This window comes from Oratosquilla oratoria, chromosome 6 (genome assembly GCF_046742065.1).
Source record: "Oratosquilla oratoria isolate Oo_2021 chromosome 6, ASM4674206v1, whole genome shotgun sequence".
Taxonomy (NCBI): domain Eukaryota; kingdom Metazoa; phylum Arthropoda; class Malacostraca; order Stomatopoda; family Squillidae; genus Oratosquilla; species Oratosquilla oratoria.
The window spans coordinates 68,633,617-68,643,560 of NC_134782.1; the positions used below are offsets into that span (position 1 = coordinate 68,633,617).

The 9,944-nt window shown below is 43.4% G+C and overlaps 1 protein-coding gene across 3 annotated transcripts in view; it reads right to left on the reverse strand.

The window, feature by feature from the left end:
• LOC143026568 (beta-1,4-glucuronyltransferase 1) overlaps positions 1–5,121 on the reverse strand; it is a 114,881-nt gene extending 109,760 nt beyond the window's left edge. The window contains exons 1-2 of one of the 3 annotated variants that reach the window (XM_076187181.1): positions 4,742–5,121; positions 4,550–4,629 (exon numbers count right to left, since the gene is read on the reverse strand). The gene's annotated coding sequence lies outside the window, so the exon portion shown is untranslated. Of the gene's footprint in view, positions 1–4,549; positions 4,630–4,737 lie in introns of all 3 variants that reach the window. The other 2 variants (XM_076187179.1, XM_076187180.1) reach the window with 2 other exon arrangements.
• Positions 5,122–9,944: the final 4,823 nt, after the last annotated feature.

The following is a 9,944-nucleotide window of genomic DNA, read 5'->3' on the forward strand; positions in this document are numbered from 1 at the left end:
TAATTCGACTACATAAAGATACAGAGAAGATCAAAATCGAGAAATGAGTACGGCAAGGCGATACGATTTCACCCAAATTATTTACAGCTTGTTTGGAAGAGATTTTCAAAAGGTTGAGTTGGGAAGAAAAAGGTTTGAAGATTAATGGCGAATATTTGAACCACCTAAGATTTGCGGATGACATTATTCTTATTTCAGAAAGAGCAGAAGACTTGCAAGATATGCTGAGTGATCTAAACAAGGAAAGTCTCAAAGTAGGTTTAAAAATGAATAAGAGCAAAACCAAAGTAATGTTCAACACGAAAGTTCAAAGTAAAGATACTGTAATCGATGGTGAGAGTCTTGAAGAAGTTGAAGAGTATAACTATTTAAGCCAGATGGTGAAAATGTCAAAAGATCATGATAATGAAATAAAAAGACGTATTACAATTGGTTGGAAATTGGTAAGTATAATAAGATCTTGAGAGGCTCTCTACCTTTATGTTTGAAGCGTAAAGTTTACAATCAATGCATTATGGCAGCTAAAGACGGCACAGAGGAGAATGGAGAGATCAATGATGGGAATAACGCTGAGAGACCGAAAGAGAGCAAGTTGGGTGAGAGAGCAGACTAGACTAAAAGATATTGTGGAGGCGGTGAAAGAGAGGAAGCGGAATTGGGCAGGTAAGTTAGCGCGAACGACTGTTGAGCGATGGAGCAAGTGTGGACGCCGCGAGATAGGAAACGTGGAAGGGGGAGTCCAGACAGGAGATGGAGAGACGAGTTTGAGAAGGTTGCACGAGTGACGTGGCAGAGGTTGGCGCGGTCGTGTGAATCATGGAATGCTATGAAGGAGGCCTTTGTTCAGCAGTGGACTCAGAACGGCTGATTTGATATATATATATATATATATATATATATATATGTATATATGTATATATATATGTATATATATATATACATATATATACTGAAAACACAAGAACATGATATTCATGTCACGTACTTATACTGCAGAAAAGATTAATAAATAAAAATAGCTGATGGCACATTATATGTCCGAAAAATTCGGCAGACCACCAATGGTCTAGGGAAATTTGAAAAATTGCCAACCGTAATCGAATTATCCTAATTAAAAGTTTAGATAGTCCAATAGTGGCATACACTGTCAAAAAATTACTCATTTTTTGTCCCTATTTCCTATGAGAAAGTATTTCAAATTACAATATTAGCTGCAAAACTATGGACTGCCTTTTTTTTTTTCCTTCCTTTTCATTCACAGTTTTTTCCCGTAGATATTTTTGCATTACTTTTTACATTGTAACCTAACTTTTCATGAAAGTAACACAAGTGACAAAACTAGTGATGGTAGAGATGAGCGAATTTTAATTTTGTAGCCTAACGACAAATCTTTGACGCTGCAGCCATAGTAGCCAAACAGTTACAAGCTATTAAAACTATAAGTTTATAAGCGTTTAGTCTTTCAATTCCCGAATGATTTTTAAAAGATAGAGATCTTGGTTTAACACATTTTTTTTCTGCCTCTCTTTTCTTTTTTTCACTTTCCCTTGCTTCCTTGCATGCAAAATAAATGGTCCAGTCAAAGCATATCTTGACACTTCACCGGAGAAAATATAAAGAGAATCCCCAGTTCCACCATTCTCTATATGTGCATATATGTGTATATGTGAACATTTATGAATATTTTTTACTATATTCAGGAAAGTGTGCTTGGAAATTTTTGTCTTCATGATTAATAACTATCTATTACCATCATCATTATCACTATTATAATTGTTACTGTTGTTATCATTACTATTATTTTCACCATTATTATAACATTATTATTGTTATTTGTAGTAGTAGTATTGTTATCATTATTATTATCATTATCATTGTGAATGGAGAATGGTTGTATATGGATGATGCTGTGATGTATGAGAATGGATGGGGGAAAGGGGGGTGAGGGAGTATGAATTATTTTTGTCGTAGCCCAAGGGACTCGCCGTCTTCCCTTTTTCTATGGGATGGCGAGGGGGGGTCGCCGATTAAATGGAGCGGCCTTGCTGTGGATGTACTGTGTCTTCCAACATTACTTCGGACCCATGGCAGTTGGTGAGATGCTGGGATAGCCCGTCATCCAGGAGGAGCCATGAAAAGAGGGAGGGAGAGGTGGTGAATGGAAGTGAGTATTATATGGGGATGAAATGAGTGGGAGTGGATTTATGCCCTTGATTTCAGCTACCTCCCTTGTAAGGGGGAAAAAGCCCTTGGTGTATAAATATATATAATCACCATTTTTATTATTATTATTATTGTTATTATCATTTATTATTATTATTATTGTTATTATTATTATTATATTTTTATTATCATTATTACTATTATTATTATCATTATCATTATTATTATTATTATTATTATTATTATTATTATTATTGGAAGTGACTATTAAGGGAGAGAGGCTGGGGAAAGTGGATAGTTTTAGATACTTGGGGGGCGTATATGACGAGAAAGGGAGAAGTGGAGGTGGAGATAGTATGTAGATTGAGAGAAGCAAATAAATGCCTTGGGGGATTAAAAAGTGTAATGAGAAATAGACATTTGGGAATGAATGCTAAGAGGTTGTATGATGGGGTGATTGTGCCAACAGCACTGTATGGGGCAGATACAAGGAACATAAGAGATGAAGAGTTTAAATGTGTTCTAAATGAAATGTCTGAGAAGTGAGGTAGGGGTTACTAGGCGGGATAGAGTGAGAAGTAAGGAGGTGAGGAGGAGAGCGGGGGGTGGAAAAGGAGTTGGGAGATAGGGCTGATGAAAGAGTATTGGGATGATATGGGCACATGGAAAGAATGAGCGAAGAAAGATTAGAGAAAGAAGTGAGGAAGGCAGAGGTGGATGGAGAGAACATGTGGGATGAGCGACCAAAGATAAGATGGATGGGGTAAAAGGGGCGTTGGGAAAGAGGGGAATGTCTGTTGAGGAAGGAAGGGAGAAGACAGAAGATAGGGGTGAGTGGAGATTGATTGTGTATGGATGATGCTGTGATACATGGAAGGGAGTGGGTGGGGGACGGACAGGAGGGAGTAGCCAATTAAATGAAATAGCCTTGCTGTGGATGTGCTGTGTCTTGCAGCATTGCTTCTGACCCAGGGCAGTGAGCGAGATGCAAGGATAACCCGTCATCTAGGAGGAGCCAAGAAAAGAGGGAGGGAGGAGGGTGAATGGGAGTGGAGTATGTGGGTATGAAATAGGTGGGAGTGGATTTATGGCTTTTGAATTTGGCTACCTCCCTTGTTAGGGGGAAAAAGCCCTTGGTGTATGTATCTATGTATTATTATTATCATTGGTATTGAATTTAATTTTATTAGTAATATGCTTAACACCATTATTACCAATATTATTGTTATCATCACTATTATTTTTATCATAATTATTATTACTGTTATCAGTCATCATTATCATTATCATCATTATGATCACTATTATCATTATGATTATCATTGTTGCTATTATCATTATTACTATTATCATTATTATTATTACGATTACTGTCTCCATTTCTATTTAGTTGCCTTTTATGACAAGTATGGGAATACAGATATTTCTATCCCCGCCACAGGAGCATAATAAAAAAAGAGGTGATATCCTATGAATGGTGCAGAGAGAATGAAAATTAAAAAATTGTTCAGCATTCCTCTAAAATGGAGATTTGTCTCCGAAGATTAAATAATGTTGTTTGACTCTGGTCCGTAAGGTGTATCAATTGTATGTAACTATGCAACCGATACCTGAGTACGGGACTAACACCCAACGTGATTTCCTAATATGTATGCCGAATTCAATCTCCAACACAGTTCATGGCAATACCTCGTCTGACCTGCTTAAACTTTGCCAAAAAGTCTTTCAATTTGGGAGCCCTTTCCAACTGAATAAAATCACTTGACACCACTCAGTAAAAAGTATTGATCATATACGATACGGTGCTGGAAATATTAATAAGCTTCTTTTTGTCGGCTTGGCCTGGCGTTCCTCAGACGACCAGGATCCAGCCTTGGCCAAAACAGTTCATAAAATATTGTATCCCCTGTTGGAAGATTTAATAACCACCAGACCCGTGACGATATTACTAAACATTTTGAATCACAGCGAAAAAGGCACAGATTAGTAGCCCACGGCACCTTAACCCAAACAGCTCAGAATAACAGAACACTGCACCGTATCACCAAATCGCAAAGCGATTCAAACAGCACAACATAAGCACAGTATGCAAGCATCATAAAACCTGCAGTGCAGCACTGTCACAGAACAAGGGTCACATCACTACGACACACCACATTATCGTGAATCTGCCGGACCTCATGGAAAAACGAAGTCTCCCAGTTATTGGCTGTTACCCTAGCACCAAAGCACAATATTTTCACAAGTCTACGATACTGCAGCGCCACAGTAGTGCCCGTAGCTCTACAAACTAACGACCGTAGGCAGAGCCTCGACGCGTTGCGTTAGCCACATTTGCACTTGTACATTTGCTAAGCTTTACGAGTGGGTCGGATTTCCAAAGTACCTTGGTGCTGTGGACATACACACATCACACAGTGGCTGAGATCATGACACAGCTTGTTTTCCATTGCCACCATAGCACCTCTGAAACATCAATTACCGTCTAGATCTCATGAGCTCGCTTCAGAGAGCATAAAAAATGGTATATCAACAAAACATTTCATCGTAACAATCAATACACCACTCGTTTACCTACTTCTATCGCCTCCGAGGACTGAAGGGTGCAAGTGAGCCTTATAGTGTCAGTGTAAGTCAGTTCCAGTCCTGCTAAGGGCGGGAGGAGCAACTCCACCAACGAGAGATATTTCCAGCTCCCCTGGTTACGCCCACGGTAGCGACTGACACCGGAGGTACGCTTCCATCTGCATGTAGTGGAGGCGGTGGTTGCAGCCGCGTGCATGCATGAGTGCTTGCGCGTAATCCTGGTTTCTTCTCCACCCTGTCCGTTCTCTTGCTTTTCAGAAGAGTGTGGAGGGCGTCCACATACCAACGCGAAGTGAGACGATAGCACACTGACTCGCTGTTGGTAGTGTAACTCGGCACTCCGCGGATAGGCCGGCTGGAGGAAGGGAGAGGGGAAGGAGGGCTACATCGCCAGGACACACCAACCGACTCGATCCGACCCCTCCTCTGACTCCCCCCAGCACACTCTTTCTCTCTTTATTTCTCCTCTTTCTTGTACTTCACACCCACCTCCCTTCCCCCTATTCTTCTTCCTCCGATTTTCATAATCTTATTTTCGTCCTCTCCTGCCTCTCGCTCCTCTTCCCCCTCCCCTTGTTCCTCCCTTACAATCCTCCTCCTCCCCTCCTTTACTTCCTTCTCCAACCTCTCTTACTCCTCCTCCTCCTCCTACTTCATACTCTCCTCCGCGTCCTCCCTCATCTTCTGCCTCCCAATAGTCACACTCCTCCTCCTCCTCCTCCCCCCTCGTGCACCTTATCTTTCTGATCCTCTCCTCTGCTACCTCCAGATTCAGCTCCTCCTACTCATCTCCCTCATCTTCCTCCTCCTCACCCTCCTTTTCTTCCTCCTTCTACCCTCCTCTTCTTCCACCTTCTCCAGTTCCTCCTTCTCCTCCTCCTCCTCCTCCTCTTCCCCATTCTCCTGCTCCTTCATCTACTCTCTTCTTCCCACCTACCCTATAATCGCTCTCATCAGCCGTCACCAGCGTCTGATCCTCCCCTTTATCCCGTTCTGTACCACCCCCTCCCTCTTCTTCTAACCTCCACCTCTTCCTTACTATGGCTCGGCCTCTCCATACACATCACTATTGCATTTCATTCATAATATGCAGAATATGACTCCGCCCACCACCTCGAATTCAACTAACAAAGGACTTCTCATGCATCCACAGACATCTCGGGGCCACATCTCACATACATTCCAACTCCGCCTAGCCTCATCCTCCTCTTTATCCTATTCCTCCTTCTCCCTCTCCTATTCCTTCATTTCATCTTTCTTCTTTTGCAGTCGCACTCTCTTCCTTTTCAAATCAGCGGTCTTTCTTCTTTTCGGTCGCCTTTACCTTCCCTGCTTCTCTTCTTCTTACATCCTCCCCATTCTCCATCCTCTCCTCCTCCTTCTTCCTATTGTTCCTCATCATTCTCGTCTTCGCCCTCCTCCTACTACTGCTCCTGCATTTCCTCTTCTCCATCCTCCTTTTTCTTTCTTTCCGCCTCCACACCTGATCCTCTTCCCTTCTTCCTCCACTTCCTCATCCTAAACCCTCCAATACTACCACCACTTCTCTCCTCTTCACTCTTCTTATTTCACTCCACTTCCATCTTATCGTATTCATCACCCCTCCTCCTCCTCCTCCTCCTCCTCCTCCTCCTCCCTCCCTCCCCCATTTGTCATTCACCTACATTTCTTCCCTTACCTCCTTTTCCTCTCTCCTCCTCGTATTCTTCCTCCTCTCTTCTACCTTGAGTTTGGATACTGACCGTATGAGATTCACACAGTCAACATTTTATGGGATTTAGTGAAATCCCTACGCACCAGAGTTAAAGCTGCATTTTTTCATAGTTGGAGACTAATCTCCACTCAAAAAAGAGTGAGGATCACTTTTAGCCTGGTTTCTCTCCGTTCTGATACCCTCCTATGTCCCCCCCCCCTTACTGCCTCTACGGTTCCAACTTTTCGGTGCGACATGGACCCTAAGGATGAAAGTGCCGCCTATTGCTCACAAAATTCTCCTATCCTTCACCTCCCCTTTTTTGTCTTTCCCCTCTCCCTTCTCCTCTTCTTCCTCCCACTCCTCAACCTCCTCCTATTCCCTTTCGTCTCTCACCTCTGCCTTTTATTTCACCTCCTATTTCCCCGTCCTTCTTCCTCTTATTTCTGATGATATTATTATTCCTGCTGCTCAGGCTCTCCTCCTCTTCCACCTCCTTTTACTCCCCTTTTCTTCATAAGTTTTGTCCTCTTCTCTTCCTCCTCCTCCTCCTCCTCCTCTTCCTAATCGCCTTCTCTCCCACCCTGTCTCCTTTCTCCTCCCCTTCCTCCTCCTCCTCCTCTTCCACCTGTTCTTACTCCACCTTTTCTCCATAAGTTCTGTCCTCTCCTCCTCCTCCTTCTCCTCTTCCTAATCTCCTTCTCTCCCATCCTGTCTCCTTTCTCCTCCCCTTCCTCCTCCTCTTCCACCTGCTTTTACTCCCCTTTTCTCCATAAGTTCTGTCCTCCTCCTTCTCCTCCTCCTCCTCTTCCTAATCGCCTTCTCTCCCACCAAGTCTCCTCTCTCCTCCCCTTCCTCCTCCTCCTCCTCTTCCACCTATTTTTACTCCACCTTTTCTCCATAAGTTCCGTCCTCTCCTCCTCCTCTTTTTCCTCCTCCTAATCTCCTTCTCTCCCACCTGGTCTCCTTTCTCCTCCCCTTCCTCCTCCTCTTCCTCTTCCACCTATTTTTACTCCATCTTTTCTCCACAAGTTCTGCCCTCTTCTCCTCTTCTTAATCTTTTCTCCCACCCTGTCTCCTTTCTCCTCCCCTTCCTCCTCCTCCTCCTCCTCCTCCTCCTCTTCCTAATCTTCTTTTCTCCCACCCTGTCTCTTTTCTCTTCCCCTTCCTCCTCCTCCTCCTCTTCCTCTTCCTAATCTTCTTTTCTCTCACCCTGTCTCCTTTCTCCTTCTCTTCCTCCTCCTCCTCCTCTTCATCTCCTCATTTCCCTTTCCCCTTCTCTTCATCCTCGCCCTCTTTTTGTCCCCTGTTTCATTAACATCTCCTCCTCTTCTTCTTCCTCCTCCTCCTATTCCTCTTCCGCTTCTTTTCCTCATTATTATCCTCCTATCTCCTAATCAACCTAACCTACCTCTTCTTCTTTCTCCTCTCCCTCTTCCTCCTCTTTCATCCCTCCTCCTTCCTACCTCCTCAAACCCTCCTACTCTTCCTAATACTACTATCCCTCCTCCTCCTCCTCCTCCTCCTCCTCTCCTCTCCCTCCGCCCCTCCTCTTCAAACCCTCTTACTGTCACCCCTTTGCCACCTCCTCCTTATCCTTTTTCCTGTCCTCCTCCTCTTCTTCCTCCCCATCCTACTCCTGCTCCTCTTTTTTCTTCGTCTCCTCCTCTTCATCCCCGTCCCCTTTTCCTCCTCCTCCGTCTCCTATCATCTTCTTCTCCTCCCCCACCCCCATACCTTTCTTCACTTCCTGCTACAATTCCTCTTCTTCTACTTTCTCCTCCTTTTCCTCCCCAGCCCACTCCTACTCCTCCTTTTTCATCGCCTCCTCCTCCTCTTCATCTTCTCCTATTCCCCTCCTCTTCTTCTTCTCTTACTCCTCCTATTCTTCTCCCTCTTTCCCCCCTGCCATTCCTTCCCGTGCCCTTCCTCCTCTTCCTCCTCCCCCTTCTCGCCCTCCTGTACATTCCCGTTCTTCTCTTCTTCTCCCCATTCTTCTCTTCCTCTTCCTTTTACTCTTCCTTCTCCTCCTCCTCCTATTCTGATTCATCCTCCTCTCCCTCCATGTCTCCTTCCTCATTCTCTTTTCCTTCTACTGCTCCTCCTGTTTTTATTCCTACTCTTCTTCCTCCTCGTACTCTTACTTCTCTTCCTCTTTCTCTTTCTCCTCCTCATTCTCATCCTCACCCTCATCTTCTTCCTCCCCGTCCTTTTCCTCCTCCTCCGCTCCTCTTCCTCCTCCTCTCCTCCTTTTCCTCCTACTCCCTTTATTCCTATTCCTTTCCTTCAATTCTATCCTTCACCTCCTCCTTTCTTCCTACTCTTCCTTTTCCTCCTCCTCTCCTCCTCCAGGTAGATGATCAAATTGTTGACGAAAAAAAAATGCCCTGTGTAACATCTGCCATGCGTGCCAAACATGTCAGTATGCATGTCATATCTATACATCCTGCATCAGAGACTACTAATCAATCTCGACTTTCACGGAATAAGAGCAATTTACTAAGCTGAATTAGAAACTGGCTGAATAATCGTAAGCTGCGAGCTGTTCCAGATGGTAAAAGTGGAAACCTATTACGAGTGGAGTTCCTCAGGGTTCCAGTCTAGGGCCATAGTAAATATCAATGACGTTGAATGTGAACTTGAAGCTACTGTCTCCAAATTTATTGACGTTACTATATGTGCAGATTATCAAATGATCACTCGAATCAACTGAATATTTCAAGGAGATTCAGACAAACTAGAGTAATGGCCTCAATAGTGGTTAATGAAATTTAACCCGAGTTATAGGTAAAGATAACTAAATGTAGATATAAGTTATTTAGAAAAATAAAAAGTGTAGAAAGAAAAGGATCTTGATTTAATTATCGTAACGACTTTCAATCATCTAAGCATTTACCACAGATAAAGCAAATGGGGAAGTGGGACTGGGAGCGCGAACTTTCGATTTCCAAAGTCCAGTTATCGTCTGCCAATTTTATAGACCACCGGTCCCCCCACACTTATGAAATGCTGTTTCTGTAATGCAGTGTTCAAATCACTGAAGAGACTAGAATTATAGAAATCTCTTGATCTGGAATAAGGGAACACATGAAGAGGTCATGGACACAAAAGAATGCGCGTCTGAAGTACAGTGGGACCTCGGATAACGAACTTGACCCTTCCCGTTATTCCGTTCGCTAACCGAAATTATTACGGCAAACGCGCCGAAACACTAATGAGCGGCTAAGCAGGTGGCATTGTATGTACAGGCGTATGCGTATGTTCGTACCCCGAAGTATTGTTCAGTAACACAGACAGTTCATAAAATTGGTTCGTTAACCGATTTGTTCGTTAAATGGGAAGTTCGTTATCCGAGGTTCAACTGTGTGAAAAAATAGTTTCCATAGAGATGCATAAACTCCTAGAACATCCTAGGGGAAGATATAACACAAAAAGTAACCATGCATGAATTTAAAGCGAGGTATGATAACTGAAGATTAAGAGACAGGGTACCTCGAGCGTA